Below are 16,242 nucleotides of genomic sequence, written 5' to 3'. Positions count from 1 at the left end.
TTTCAATGCTAATGGCGTGCTTTTTTTGTCATTCACTATAGTTCACAAGCTTAGCTGTCACTTTCCCCAAAGTTATAGAACAATTTCTTCATTTTAATTAACTAAAAGTCAACCTTGTTACCTTTAAGGAAATAAACTCAAACAAAACTTACTCTTTGAGCCGGGGGAAGTGACAGCTGAATTTGAGCCATAGTGAAGACCAAAAAAGCCAGAATTACATTTAAAAACCAGCACCATAATATAAAAAAAAAAAAAAAAAAAAACACACAGCATGGGTTTCCCCCCAAATTTCATACCAGACTCTTATCCGAGCATGCAGCCCGGCAGGTCAAGAAAGGGGGGGGGGAGCGAGCACCCCCCCCCGATCCATACCAGGCCACATGCCCTGAACATGGGGGGGTGCTTTGGGGCAGGGGGGCTCCCCCCCAAGCCCTTTGTCCCCATGTTGATGGGGACAAGGGCCTCTTTCACACAACCCTGGCCGGTGGTTGTGGGGGTCTGCGGGCGGCTTATCAGAATCTGGAGGCCCCCTTTAACAAGGGGGTCTCTAGATCTCACCCCTCCCACATCACCCTGGCTCACTGCATAAGGCTGGTGAGCCTCCGTCAGGAGCGTAATGTTTTGTTTTTTTTTCTTTTTTTCGGCTCACTGGCACCTGACACCGTGATTGACGTTGGATCTACTTCAGGGGACATTGTTTTATTAAAGGACTTGTCAAAGACCCTGTACTGTGGTTTTTTACACTACACTTTGTTTTTTTGTGAATTAGTAGCGGGACCATGTACCGCATACTCATTCACGTAGGGGGGGGCTGGGATCTGGGGGCCCCCTTGTTAAAGGGGGCTTCCAGATTCTGATAAGCCCCCTGCCCAACATGGGAACAAGGTGCTTTGGGGGGAGCCCTCCTGCCCCAAAGCACCCCCCCCATGTTGAGGGCATGTGGTCTGGTATGGTTCAGGAGGGGGGGGCGCTCGCTCATCCCTCCCCCCCCCCGTTTCCTGACCTGACGGGCTGCATGCTCGGATAAGGGTCTGGTATGGATTTTTGGGGGAACCCCACACTGTTTTTTTTTTATTTCGGCGTAGAGTTACCCCTTAATATACATACCAGACCCGAAGGGTTTGGTATGGATGGGAGGGACCCCACACAGATTTTTTTTTTTTTTATTGCAGACCTTTATTTTTACATTCAGCTGTCAAAATAAATATGATCTAGACCAGTGGTTCTCAACCTTTCTAATGCCACGACCCTTTAATACAGTTCCTCATGTTGTGGTGACCCCCAACCATAAAATTATTTTCGTTGCTACTTCATAACTGTAATTTTGCAGTGGGAGGAGTAGTGCCCCATCGTTGGTGTCAGTGGGGGGAGGAGTAGTGCCCCATCGTTGGTGTCAGTGGGGGGAGGAATAGTGCCCCATCGTTGGTGTCAGTGGGGGGAGGAGTAGTGCCCCATCGTTGGTGTCAGTGGGGGGAGGAGTAGTGCCCCATCGTTGGTGTCAGTGGGGGGAAGAGTAGTGCCCCATCGTTGGTGTCAGTGGGGGGAGGAGTAGTGCCCCATCGTTGGTGTCAGTGGGGGGAGGAGTAGCGCCCCATCGTTGGTGTCAGTGGGGGGAGGAGTAGTGCCCCATCGTTGGTGTCAGTAGGGGGAGGAGTAGTGCCCCATCGTTGGTGTCAGTGGGGGGAGGAGTAGTGCCCCATCGTTGGTGTCAGTGGGGGGAGGAGTAGTGCCCCATCGTTGGTGTCAGTGGGGGGAGGAGTAGTGCCCCATCGTTGGGGTCAGTGGGGGGAGGAGTAGTGCCCCATCGTTGGGGTCAGTGGGGGGAGGAGTAGTGCCCCATCGTTGGGGTCAGTGGGGGGAGGAGTAGTGCCCCATCGTTGGGGTCAGTGGGGGGAGGAATAGTGCCCCATCGTTGGGGTCAGTGGGGGGAGGAATAGTGCCCCATCGTTGGGGTCAGTGGGGGGAGGAATAGTGCCCCATCGTTGGGGTCAGTGGGGGGAGGAATAGTGCCCCATCGTTGGGGTCAGTGGGGGGAGGAATAGTGCCCCATCGTTGGTGTCAGTGGGGGGAGGAATAGTGCCCCATCGTTGGTGTCAGTGGGGGGAGGAATAGTGCCCCATCGTTGGTGTCAGTGGGGGGAGGAATAGTGCCCCATCGTTGGTATTAGTGACACCAATGATTGGGCACTATTCCTCCCACTGACACCAATGATACTTACCTTGCTGACCCCTGCTCCAACCTGGGCTCGCTCGCTCCCTCTCCCATGGTACAGACACTTACCGGTCAGATGTCTTCCTTCTCCGGCCGCTCTCCTCCTCTTCACTCGCTTGATCTTCGCGGTGCTGCTCGGCTCCTCCTCTCCAAGCTCCACCTCCTCGCCGGTGATTGGCCGCCTGTGTGCCTCTCCTGAGCTAAAGTTCCGGCGGCCAATCACTGGCGAGAATTGATCCCGGGGGTGTGTCCAGATGACAGGGACGGCATGTCATCCCGCCCACACCTGGAGACTGATAGAGGAGCGGTGTCTCGGTTCCTAAGACCATCGGAAATATGTGTTTTCTGATGGTCTTAGGCGACCCCTGTGAAAGTGTCGTTCGACCCCCAAAGGGGTCGCGACCCACAGGTTGAGAACCGCTGATCTAGACCTTCACAATAAGTAAAATCATTACAGAAATAATTATAAAGGATAAGAAAAGAATAGAATCAATAAAACTAAGGAAATCAAATTAAAATACATAAAGATATGCCGAGTGCTGTTTGTTAAACACAGTAGACTCAATCGAGTGCCGTCTGTCAGTGGATTCCACACAGAGATTTACTATTGAACAGGGTCTAAAAAGAAAGCGCCCACAGAAGACGTCTAAAATGTGTTCTGCACATGCTCAGTTACATCCGGCCATAGACACTGGAAAATAGTCTAGTTCTTCACTGTGACAACTTGCTTTAAAAAAACAATTTTTTTTACACATTTTAAAAAATTTTTGAAATGGCAGATAGAGATGAGCGAATCGAAGTAGGCGAAGTGGAATTCGAGTCGAATATTGGAAAATTTTCCTAAAATGGCGGCGGACATGTGCGGCGACGGAGCGGGGATGTCTGGGAAGGCGCGCAGACAAGGCGCGCTGACCCATAATGCATTCCTTAATGACATGTGATCGCATTAGCCAATCAGCAGCCAGCCAGCCAGCACTGTGTAATGGTCGAGCTATAAATAGCGGCCATTTTAGAATTCTTCATTTGCCTCCAGTCATTCAAGAGAGGCAGACCGCTCTGTATTAGGGACAGAGTTAGGGCCACAGAAACGTTACTTAGGGACAGAGAAGCATTACTCAGGGACACAGAATTGTTAATGAGGGCCACAGAATCGTTACTTAGGGCCAAAGAAACGCTAGTTAGGGCCACAGAATTGTTACTCAGGGACAGACAGAATTGTTACTGAGGGCCACAGAACTGTTACTTAGGGCCACAGAAACGTTAGTTAGGGCCACAGAATTGTTACTCAGGGACAGACAGAACTGTTACTGAGTGCCAGAGAATTGTTACTTAGGGCCACAGAAACGTTAGTTAGGGCCACAGAATTGTTACTCAGGGACAGACACAGAATTGTTACTGAGGGCCACAGAACTGTTACTTAGGGCCACAGAAACGTTAGTTAGGGCCACAGAATTGTTACTCAGGGACAGACAGAATTGTTACTGAGTGCCAGAGAATTGTTACTTAGGGCCACAGAAACGTTAGTTAGGGCCACAGAATTGTTACTCAGGGACAGACACAGAATTGTTACTGAGGGCCACAGAACTGTTACATAGGGCCACAGAAACGTTAGTTAGGGCCACAGAATTGTTACTCAGGGACAGACACAGAATTGTTACTGAGGGCCACAGAATTGTTACTTAGGGCCACAGAAACGTTACTAAGGGACACAGAATTGTTACTGAGGGCCACAGAACTGTTACTTAGGGCCACAGAAACGTTAGTTAGGGCCACAGAATTGTTACTCAGGGACAGACACAGAATTGTTACTGAGGGCCACAGAATTGTTACTGAGGGCCACAGAACAGTTACTTAGGGCCACAGAACCGTTACTCAGGGACACAGAATTGTTACTGAGGGCCACAGAACCGTTACTTAGGGCCACAGAATTGTTACTCAGGGACAGACACAGAATTGTTACTCAGGGACACAGAATTGTTACTGAGGGCCACAGAACCGTTACTTAGGGCCACAGAATTGTTACTCAGGGACACAGAATTCTTACTGAGGGCCACAGAACCGTTACTTAGGGCCACAGAATTGTTACTCAGGGACACAGAATTGTTACTTAGGGCCACAGAAACGTTACTCAGGGACACAGAATTGTTACTGAGGGCCACAGAACTGTTACTTAGGGCCACAGAAACGTTAGTTAGGGCCACAGAATTGTTACTCAGGGACAGACACAGAATTGTTACTGAGGGCCACAGAATTGTTACTTAGGGCCACAGAAACGTTACTCAGGGACACAGAATTGTTACTGAGGGCCACAGAACCGTTACTTAGGGCCACAGAATTTTTACTCAGGGACAGACACAGAATTGTTACTCAGGGACACAGAATTGTTACTGAGGGCCACAGAACCGTTACTTAGGGCCACAGAAACGTTACTCAGGGACACAGAATTGTTACTGAGGGCCACATAACCGTTACTTAGGGCCACAGAATTGTTACTCAGGGACAGACACAGAATTGTTACTGAGGGACACAGAATTGTTACTGAGGGCCACAACCGTTACTTAGGGCCACAGAATTGTTACTCAGGGACACAGAATTGTTACTGAGGGCCACAGAACCGTTACTTAGGGCCACAGAATTGTTACTCAGGGACACAGAATTGTTACTGAGGGCCACAGAACTGTTACTTAGGGCCACAGAATTGTTACTCGGACAGACACAGAATTGTTACTCAGGGACACAGAATTGTTACTGAGGGCCACAGAACCGTTACTTAGGGCCACATAAACGTTAATCAGGGACACAGAATTGTTACTGAGGGCCACAGAACCGTTACTTAGGGCCACAGAATTGTTACTCAGGGACAGACACAGAATTGTTACTGAGGGACACAGAATTGTTACTGAGGGACACAGAACCGTTACTTAGGGCCACAGAAACGTTAATCAGGGACACAGAATTGTTACTGAGGGCCACAGAACCGTTACTTAGGGCCACATAAACGTTAATCAGGGACACAGAATTGTTACTGAGGGCCACAGAACCGTTACTTAGGGCCACAGAAACGTTAATCAGGGACAGACACAGAATTGTTACTGAGGGACACAGAATTGTTACTGAGGGCCACAGAACCGTTACTTAGGGCCACATAATTGTTACTCAGGGACACAGAATTGTTACTGAGGGCCACAGAACTGTTACTTAGGGCCACAGAATTGTTACTCGGACAGACACAGAATTGTTACTCAGGGACACAGAATTGTTACTGAGGGCCACAGAACCGTTACTTAGGGCCACAGAATTGTTACTCAGGGACACAGAATTGTTACTGAGGGCCACAGAACTGTTACTTAGGGCCACAGAATTGTTACTCGGACAGACACAGAATTGTTACTCAGGGACACAGAATTGTTACTGAGGGCCACAGAACCGTTACTTAGGGCCACATAAACGTTAATCAGGGACACAGAATTGTTACTGAGGGCCACAGAACCGTTACTTAGGGCCACAGAATTGTTACTCAGGGACAGACACAGAATTGTTACTGAGGGACACAGAATTGTTACTGAGGGCCACAGAACCGTTACTTAGGGCCACAGAAACGTTAATCAGGGACACAGAATTGTTACTGAGGGCCACAGAACCGTTACTTAGGGCCACAGAATTGTTACTCAGGGACAGACACAGAATTGTTACTGAGGGACACAGAATTGTTACTGAGGGCCACAGAACCGTTACTTAGGGCCACAGAATTGTTACTCAGGGACACAGAACTGTTACTGAGGGCCACAGAACCGTTACTTAGGGCCACATAATTGTTACTCAGGGACAGACACAGAATTGTTACTCAGGGACACAGAATTGTTACTCAGGGACACAGAATCGTTGAATTAAAGAGTATGTCAGACAACATGCAGAGGAGTGGCAGAGGAGGCAATGTTTTAGGAGCGAGCAGACGTGGCAGCAGAGGAAGGGGTCGAGGCAGCACTAGTCGCAGCCAGAGGCCAGTGCTCCCGGTGTCATCCAGCGGTCGTGTCTCCACCGACAACCCTGCCGTCATCGATTGGTTGGCTCGGTCGTCTTCCTCTTCCCAGGTCACCTCTGACACCTACAGCCAACGGTCGGTGGGTACGTCAGACACAACCGTTAGTTGGCATGGCCCGGGAGCAAACCCACTGAAATCACGTGTCCTCTACCTGCCCCTGTCCTTTGCTGTTCCCTCACCAAGCGAAGTATCGCATGCTGTGGGCTCAGCCCCACTGTACAGTGAGGAAGAGCTAACAGAGGGCGGTCAGGAACGGGGGGAGACATCCGCCTTTTCAGCAGCCAGGCGAAGAAGTACTGGCGAGGAGAGTGGCTCGGTAGCCGGTCTAGAGACAGGTCTGTCTCCTGACCCAGACGCAGCCGAGGGGGCTAGTAGTGAGGCGGAGACCCTACTTGATGATGAGGAGGTTGATCGCACTTGGCTGCCTCGTCGTCATCAGGTAATTTCTTCCGCATCATCAGGAGAAGAGGGTGCCAGCTTGGCAGCGAGCGAAACAGTCGGTGGGTTGCCCAGGAGGCAGCAGGGTCGCATCAGTGTCAGTGGAGCCAAACGTCCACAGAGTAGAGCACCAGCTCCACTGCAGCCTACCACCACGGCCAGTAGTGGTGCCGGTGTGCACGGAGGAAGTAGCAGTCAGCCAGTGAGGAGTAGCGGGGGCAAAGTTTCCTACTCGGATGTGTGGCAATTTTTCGTCAAGCCGCCCGAGGAAGTAAACGTAGCCGTATGTCGACTATGTGGCCAGAAAGTCAAGCGTGGCCAGGGGGCCCATATTGGGACTACAGCGTTGCGTCAGCATATGCAGCGTCGCCATTCGGTGGCCTGGGAAAACCGTGATAAAGATACGGCGGTTCTGCCTGCCCCAGCCCCCGCTCCATCACCCGCTCCGTTACTTGCTCCGTCACCCGACGTCGTCAATCGCCCTCTATCAGCCAGTCAAGGCTCCAACACCTCTGCTGAGGGGAGTTGTCGCTCGTTGGCATCTTCCGCTCGTTCAGATGCTCCTTCTCCTGCTACTCCTCTTCTCGGATTCCGTCAGCAGTCTTTCTTGGAATCCGTTTCCAAGAGACAACAGTTTGCGAGCACGCACCCGACGGTGCAAAAGCAGAACGTCCTCCTGTCCAAGTTGCTGGTGCTGCAGTCCCTCCCTTTCCAACTGGTGGACTCAGCACCTTTCCGAGAAATGATGGCTTGTGCCGCGCCGCGGTGGAGAGTGCCAAGCCGTCATTTCTTCGCCAAAAAGGCAGTGCCAGCCCTGCATTCACATGTAGAAGAGATGGTGGGCCAGTCTTTGAGCATGTCGGTCTCTGCCAAAGTGCACGGCAGCGCCGACGTGTGGAGCTGTAACTACGGTCAGGGACAGTACATGTCATTTACGGCCCACTGGGTGAACGTGGTGCCGGCACAGCCGCACCAGCAACTTGGACAGGTCACGACGCTTTTGCCTCCACGTTTGCACGTCCTTGGTCCAGCAAACATGTCCGCCTCTACCACCTCTTCTTCCGCCGTGTCCTCAGCCGCCACCCCCGTGCCAAGTCCCATTACCCGACCGGCATATCACATGTGCAGGGCGCAACGGTGTCACGCTGTGCTGCACCTGGTATGCCTTGGCGAACGTAGTCACACAGGGGAGGAACTTCTGAGTGTAATGAACAGAGAAATCGACAGATGGCTGTCTCCGCGCAAACTGAAAATCGGAACCATGTTGACCGACAACGGAAAGAACATGGTGTCTGCTCTGCGTCAAGGAAGGTTGTGCCATGCGCCATGCATGGCTCACGTGTTCAATCTGGTTGTCAAGCGGTTCCTAAAATCCACCATCCCACTGCAAGACATCCTTAAAATGTCACGTAAACTTTGCATGCATTTCAGCCATTCCTACACCGCAAAGCACACCCTCATTGAGCTGCAGCTGCAGAACGGAATTCCACATCATCGCCTGATCTGCGACGTTGCAACAAGGTGGAATTCAACCCTACACATGTTAGACCGCCTTTACGAGCAGCGAAAGGCCATCACCGATTTCCTGATGTTACAAGCGGATAAAGGTACTCCCCTGTGTAACTTCGATGTCAGCCATTGGCAGCTCATGCGTGACACCTGCCGCTTGCTCAGGCCCTTTGAGGAGGCCACGCTATTCGTGAGTCGGCAGGACTATGGGATGAACGACGTCATTCCTCTGTTGCACGTCCTTGAACAAATGCTGTTAACAATGGCTGGTCAGGGTGCGGTAGACGTGGCGCACAGATCTCAACGCCACATGACCGCTGTGGGGGCAGGACAGGAAGAAGAGGAGGAGGTAGAGGAGGACATTTGTGCTCAGGAATTATTGAGTGAAATGGGTGGTTTTTCCACTCAGCGGACAGGAGTGGAGGAGCAGGAGCATCTGGGAGAGGAGGAGGAGACCTGCTGAGAGGGAGGCCAAAATTACGTACTATAAAAACCACCTATGTAGTCAGTTGGTCTCTGCCTTTCTGCGCCAACGTCCATCCTCAGACACTGTGGGCCCTGTGCGCTCGCGTTCCGCTGCCATGTCAGCAGGGGAGGGGTGGGGTGGTAGGAGCAGTGGCAGCTCCACCAGCAGCGGCTGCCTCAGTCTGCAGTCGATGATGAGTAGCTTTCTTCACCAGCGCAGTGAGGAAACTTCGAACCAGCCGCAGCAGCAGCAGCAGCAGCAGCAGCAGCAGCATCAGGTGGACCTGGAGCAGGAGCTCAAACAACAGGCTTGGGCCTACTTGGACAGCACCCTGCCAACCGAGGTAGACAATCCCCTTGACTACTGGGCAACAAAACTTGACCTTTGGCCCCAACTAGCTGAATTTGCCCTTGAAAGGCTGTCATGCCCGGCCAGTAGCGTGGCATCGGAGCGCGTGTTTAGTGCGGCAGGAGGTATTGTAACTCCGCGGAGGACACGACTGTCCACCCAAAGTGTGGAGAGACTCACGTTTGTGAAAATGAATCAGGCGTGGATTAGTCTGGATTTCAAACCACCAGTTCCTGACACAACTGACTAAATCCGCCATGAATCATGCCCCAAACATGTGCCACTTTCAGGTCTCCTCACACACTGCTGGTGTGTTCCATTTTTTGTCATAGGGTGCTGGCAGATTACGGGCCTCCCATAGCTGCTGCCAGGCCCCTAATCTGCCATGGGCCCCTATACCGCCTCCTCATGCTGCTGCCAGGTCCACAGTCTCTCATGCCATGTGCCACTTTCAGGTCTCCTCACACTGCTGGTGTGTTCAATTTTTTGACATAGGGTGCTGGCAGATTACGGGCCTCCCATAGCTGCTGCCAGGCCCCTAATCTGCCATGGGCCCCTATACCGCCTCCTCATGCTGCTGCCAGGTCCACAGTCTCTCATGGGTCCCTGTACGGCCTCCCATTGCTGCTGTCTCCATCGCCGCACTCTGCCATGTGCCACTTTCAGGTCTCCTCACACTGCTGGTGTGTTCAATTTTTTGTCATAGGGTGCTGGCAGATTACGTGCCTCACATAGCTGCTGCCAGGCCCCTAATCTGCCATGGGCCCCTATACCGCCTCCTCATGCTGCTGCCAGGTCCACAGTCTCTCATGCCATGTGCCACTTTCAGGTCTCCTCACACTGCTGGTGTGTTCAATTTTTTGACATAGGGTGCTGGCAGATTACGGGCCTCCCATAGCTGCTGCCAGGCCCCTAATCTGCCATGGGCCCCTATACCGTCTCCTCATGCTGCTGCCAGGTCCACAGTCTCTCCTGCCATGTGCCACTTTCAGGTCTCCTCACACTGCTGGTGTGTTCAATTTTTTGACATAGGGTGTTGGCAGATTACGGGCCTCCCATAGCTGCTGCCAGGCCCCTAATCTGCCATGGGCCCCTATACCGCCTCCTCATGCTGCTGCCAGGTCCACAGTCTCTCATGCCATGTGCCACTTTCAGGTCTCCTCACACTGCTGGTGTGTTCAATTTTTTGACATAGGGTGTTGGCAGATTACGGGCCTCCCATAGCTGCTGCCAGGCCCCTAATCTGCCATGGGCCCCTATACCGCCTCCTCATGCTGCTGCCAGGTCCACAGTCTCTCATGCCATGTGCCACTTTCAGGTCTCCTCACACTGCTGGTGTTTTCAATTTTTTGACATAGGGTGCTGGCAGATTACGGGCCTCCCATAGCTGCTGCCAGGCCCCTAATCTGCCATGGGCCCCTATACCGCCTCCTCATGCTGCTGCCAGGTCCACAGTCTCTCATGCCATGTGCCACTTTCAGGTCTCCTCACACTGCTGGTGTGTTCAATTTTTTGACATAGGGTGCTGGCAGATTACGGGCCTCCCATAGCTGCTGCCAGGCCCCTAATCTGCCATGGGCCCCTATACCGCCTCCTCATGCTGCTGCCAGGTCCACAGTCTCTCATGCCATGTGCCACTTTCAGGTCTCCTCACACTGCTGGTGTGTTCAATTTTTTGACATAGGGTGTTGGCAGATTACGGGCCTCCCATAGCTGCTGCCAGGCCCCTAATCTGCCATGGGCCCCTATACCGCCTCCTCATGCTGCTGCCAGGTCCACAGTCTCTCATGCCATGTGCCACTTTCAGGTCTCCTCACACTGCCGGTGTGTTCAATTTTTTGACATAGAGTGCTGGCAGATTACGGGCCTCCCATAGCTGCTGCCAGGCCCCTAATCTGCCATGGGCCCCTATACCGCCTCCTCATGCTGCTGCCAGGTCCACAGTCTCTCATGCCATGTGCCACTTTCAGGTCTCCTCACACACTGCTGGTGTGTTCAATTTTTTGACATAGAGTGCTGGCAGATTACGGGCCTCCCATAGCTGCTGCCAGGCCCCTAATCTGCCATGGGCCCCCGTACCGACTCCTCATGCTGTGACGTTGCAACAAGGTGGAATTCAACCCTACATATGTTAGACCGCCTTTACGAACTGCGAAAGGCCATCACAGATTTCCTGATGTTAAAAGCGGATAAAGGTACTCCCTGTGTAACTTCGATGTCAGCCATTGGCAGCTCATGCGTGACACCTGCGCTTGCTCAGGCCCTTTGAGGAGGCCACGCTATTCGTGAGTCGGCAGGACTATGGGATGAATGACGTCATTCCTCTGTTGCACGTCCTGGAACAAATGCTGTTAACAATGGCTGGTCAGAGTGCGGTAGACGTGGCGCACAGATCTCAACGCCACATGACCCCTGTGGGGGCAGGACAGGAAGAAGAGGAGGAGGTAGAGGAGGACATTGGTGCTCAGGAATTATTGAGTGAAATGGGTGGTTTTTCCACTCAGCGGACAGGAGTGGAGGAGCAGGAGCATCTGGTAGAGGAGGAGGAGGAGGAGACAGAGGACCCAGACGCACCGTGGCAGTATGCTGTGGAGATGGAGGCAGGGAGTCCCTCGCATTCCTTGGCACAAATGGCCCATAGCATGCTCGGTTGCTTGCGTAGCGACAGCCGAATAATAACCATCAGACAGAGGGATGACTTTTGGCTGTCCACCTTGTTGGACCCTCACTACCGTTCTAAAATAGTGGCCTTTTTCACACCTTTTTTTTTCCATTTTGTCATAGGTTGCTGGCAGATTAAAGGCCTCCCATAGGTGCCGCCAGGCCCCAAATCGGCCATGGGCCCCCGTACCACCTGGTCACGCTGCTGCTGGTCCCACAGTGTGACCTGGGTCCCTGTACAGCCTCCCATTGCTCCCACTCTACCATGTGCCACTTTGAGGTCTCCTCACACTCCTGCGGTTTTCCATTTTGTCATAGGTTGCTGGCAGATTAAAGGCCTCCCATAGGTGCCGCCAGGCCCCAAATCGCCAATGGGCCCCCATACCACCTGGTCACGCTGCTGCTGAGCCCACAGTGTGACCTGGGTCCCTGTACCGCCTCCCATTGCTCCCACTCTACCATGTGCCACTTTGAGGTCTCCTCACACTCCTGCGGTTTTCCATTTTGTCATAGGTTGCTGGCAGATTAAAGGCCTCCCATAGGTGCCGCCAGGCCCCAAATCGGCCATGGGCCCCCGTACCGCCTGGTCACGCTGCTGCTGAGCCCACAGTGTGACCTGGGTCCCTGTACCGCCTCCCATTGCTCCCACTCTGCCATGTGCCACTTTGAGGTCTCCTCACACTCCTGCGGTTTTCCATTTTGTCATAGGTTGCTGGCAGGTTACAGGCCTCCCATAGGTGCCGCCAGGCCCCAAATCGGCCATGGGCCCCCGTACCGCCTGGTCACGCTGCTGCTGAGCCCACAGTGTGACCTGGGTCCCTGTACCGCCTCCCATTGCTCCCACTCTACCATGTGCCACTTTGAGGTCTCCTCACACTCCTGCGGTTTTCCATTTTGTCATAGGTTGCTGGCAGGTTACAGGCCTCCCATAGGTGCCGCCAGGCCCCAAATCGGCCATGGGCCCCCGTACCGCCTGGTCACGCTGCTGCTGAGCCCACAGTGTGACCTGGGTCCCTGTACCGCCTCCCATTGCTCCCACTCTACCATGTGCCACTTTGAGGTCTCCTCACACTCCTGCGGTTTTCCATTTTGTCATAGGTTGCTGGCAGATTAAAGGCCTCCCATAGGTGCCGCCAGGCCCCAAATCAGCCATGGGCCCCCGTACCGCCTGGTCACCCTGCTGCTGGTCCCACAGTGTGACCTGGGTCCCTGTACCGCCTCCCATTGCTCCCACTCTGCCATGTGCCACTTTGAGGTCTCCTCACACTCCTGCGGTTTTCCATTTTGTCATAGGTTGCTGGCAGATTACAGGCCTCCCATAGGTGCCGCCAGGCCCCAAATCGGCCATGGGCCCCCGTACCGCCTGGTCACGCTGCTGCTGGTCCCACAGTGTGACCTGGGTCCCTGTACCGCCTCCCATTGCTCCCACTCTGCCATGTGCCACTTTGAGGTCTCCTCACACTCCTGCGGTTTTCCATTTTGTCATAGGTTGCTGGCAGGTTACAGGCCTCCCATAGGTGCCGCCAGGCCCCAAATCGGCCATGGGCCCCCGTACCGCCTGGTCACGCTGCTGCTGGTCCCACAGTGTGACCTGGGTCCCTGTACCGCCTCCCATTGCTCCCACTCTGCCATGTGCCACTTTGAGGTCTTCTCACACTCCTGCGGTTTTCCATTTTGTCATAGGTTGCTGGCAGATTACAGGCCTCCCATAGGTGCTGCCAGGCCCCAAATCTGCCATGGGCCCCCGTACCGCCTGGTCACGCTGCTGCTGGGCCACAGTGTGACCTGGGTCCCTGTACCGCCTCCCATTGCTCCCACTCTGCCATGTGCCACTTTCAGGTCTCCTCACACTCCTGCTGGTTTCCATTTTGTCATAGGTTGCTGTATGGCCTCCCATTGCTGCTGCCTCCACCGCCACACTGTGGCTCCAAACACTGGTTTGGCCCCGTGACTGGCCAAATGAGTGAAATGTGCGGTGATTCTAAGATCGACGGCACTCATCTGCATGTCATACTGACTGACAGTATTATTTCTCTTCCCCAGCAGACTCCAAGGGCATTTAAATTAAAGGTACAGTGTTCTGCACTAATATTAAGTCTCTCTGAAGCCTAGAAACACCCTTTTTTAAGTTAAATTCACAGCGAATATATTCGACTCGAATCGAATATTTTCCACGAATTCGGCGAATCAGTCGAATCGAATTTTTGAATACTTCGCTCATCTCTAATGGCAGATATTGTTTAAAGTGAAGTCCTGATATTTGGCAAAGCAAATTTCAATGTGAACGTCTCTGCAGTGATTTTTCATGGTGTTATGACGTGCTTCTTAGCAAGTCTGCTTTTGAGTCTGATTCCTGGGCTGTGTCTGGTTAGTAAATTCGATCTGAAGTCTACTTGTTGACGCTTCTCTTTAGTAAATGTCTTTGCAGTCTAAAAGTAGACGGTTGCTATTAAAAGTAGACGTTAGCCCACAGAAATGTGTCTAGGCACAATAGTAAATTCGGGCCTATATGCCTGGATATTTGGTGAACAGATTGAGAGGCAGCTGTGTGCCTCCCTGCCATGCATCCAAGAGGAAACTGTGCTACACCAAAATCAGAAACCAAAGTAGCTGCAGCTGTAATCCCAATGTATTATTACCCAGTAGAGCTGATAACCAGACAAATACAAATTACTAGGCCAATCAGCATAAATGATGGCTAGTGCAATGAGGGCTGGATGTAAGAGGTATCGGCCACCCAGTCCATCACATACAGTATTGGTGCCATCCAAATTGCGATGGTGAGCGGCAGTGAGGCTTGACCTTCCAATATAGTGGTGCTGTTATAGAGACCCAGGAGGCTGACTGAAATTCTACTTTGTCGATGGTGAAATCCCCTGTGAGGGATTACGACGGCTTTGAACTTTTTTTAATTTGTGTTTAATAAAAAGGGGCCAACAAGTCTTTAAAGGCATACCTGGTGTGGACTTGACTCACTGCTGAGCACTACATTTGAGTTAAAGTGGTTGTAAAGGCTCAGGATTTTTACCTTCATGCATTCCCCCCACCCCGCCTAATTACCTGAGCTCCATCGAAATCCAGCAATGTCCACAAGAACTTCAGCTGTCCCAGGTCTCTGCCTCCTCATTGACTGAGACAGCAGCTAGAGCCATTGGCTCCCACTGCTGTCAATCACAGCCAGTGAGTCGAGCCAATGAGGAGACAGAAGGGATGGGGCCGAGCCATAGCAGAGTGGGAGCTTGCATGCTCAGGTGCCAAACAGGAAGGAGGAGCCAGGAGCAACAGCTGAGGGTCCTGAGAAGAGAAGGATCTGGGCTGCTCTGTGCAAAAGTACTGCACAGGAGCAAATAAATAGATTGTTATTAAAAAAAAAAAAAAAAAAGAAACCTGAAATTTTAGTATCGCTTTAAAGAATGACCAAACATCAAAATTGCTGAAGTATACATTGGGGAGCAGTCCTGGAGTTTTAGCTCCAACTGCTCCAGTGTGAAGCAGGTGGTGTACCTGCAAGGAACTGTGTAAAAATTAATTGCGTGCCTGACTGCATGGAAGGGGTGGTCAAAATGCAAAAACAATGCAATCTGTGCTGAGAGAATAGAAAAGACTGCTATGTATAGAGGGGATCTTACCCGAGTAAGACTTAAAGAGGCCAGAGAGTCCGCCAATGTTTGAATTTGCTGTGGACTGGTGCAAATGGCATCTGGCAGCATTCAATCAAGCCAAAGAGGAAAGCAAGCCATCTCTTAGAGCAGGGGTCTTCAAACTACGGCCTGCGGCCACATGCGGCCCGCTGAGGCCATTTATCTGGCCCACTGGGAGGGGCGTATTTCCACGAGGAAGGGACACCAAGTACAGGGGCGAGCAGGGGGCTGCTGTACCTTACCTGGCTCCGGTCCCAGTCCCACGACGATCCAGTCCAAGAAGCACTGCTCCTTCATTCACTCCAGCCACACCCTCATTCTGCCGGTTGGCTCCACTTCCTCACGGTGATTGGGCGCCAGAACTGTAGCTCAGGAAAGGCACACAGGCGGCTAATCACCTGCGAGGAGGTGGAGCTGAGCGGCCCCGCAAACAGCGAGTGAGGGAGAGGCCGGAGTGAAGGACAGCTGACAGGTAAGTGTGCCGTGCTGATGCAACCAGGTATGCTGGCTGCAGCAGCACCATGCTGGAACAGAGGTCACCAAGTTACGTGTCATTGGTGTCAGTGGGAGGAATAGTGCCCCATCATTGGTGTCACTGATACTAATGATGGGGCACTATTCCTTCCCCCACTGACACCAATGATGGGGCACTATTCCTTCCCCCACTGACACCAATGATGGGGCACTATTCCTCCCACTGACACCAATGATGGGACACTATTCCTCCCACTGACACCAATGATGGGACACTGTTCCTCCCACTGATACCAATTATGGGGCACTATTCCCCCCCCCCACTGACACCAATGGTGGGGCACTATTCCCCCCCCCCACTGACACCAATGGTGGGGCACTATCCCCCCCCCCACTGACACCAATGATGGGGCACTATTCCCTCCCCCCTACTGACACCAATGATGGGGCAC

Source organism: Staurois parvus, unplaced genomic scaffold (assembly GCF_062004578.1).
Source record: "Staurois parvus isolate SC_StPar_1 unplaced genomic scaffold, SC_StPar_1.0 ptg001442l, whole genome shotgun sequence".
Classification (NCBI taxonomy): Eukaryota; Metazoa; Chordata; class Amphibia; order Anura; family Ranidae; genus Staurois; species Staurois parvus.
The sequence above is the reverse complement of the archived record's forward strand: the minus strand, read 5'-3'. Positions refer to the sequence as shown.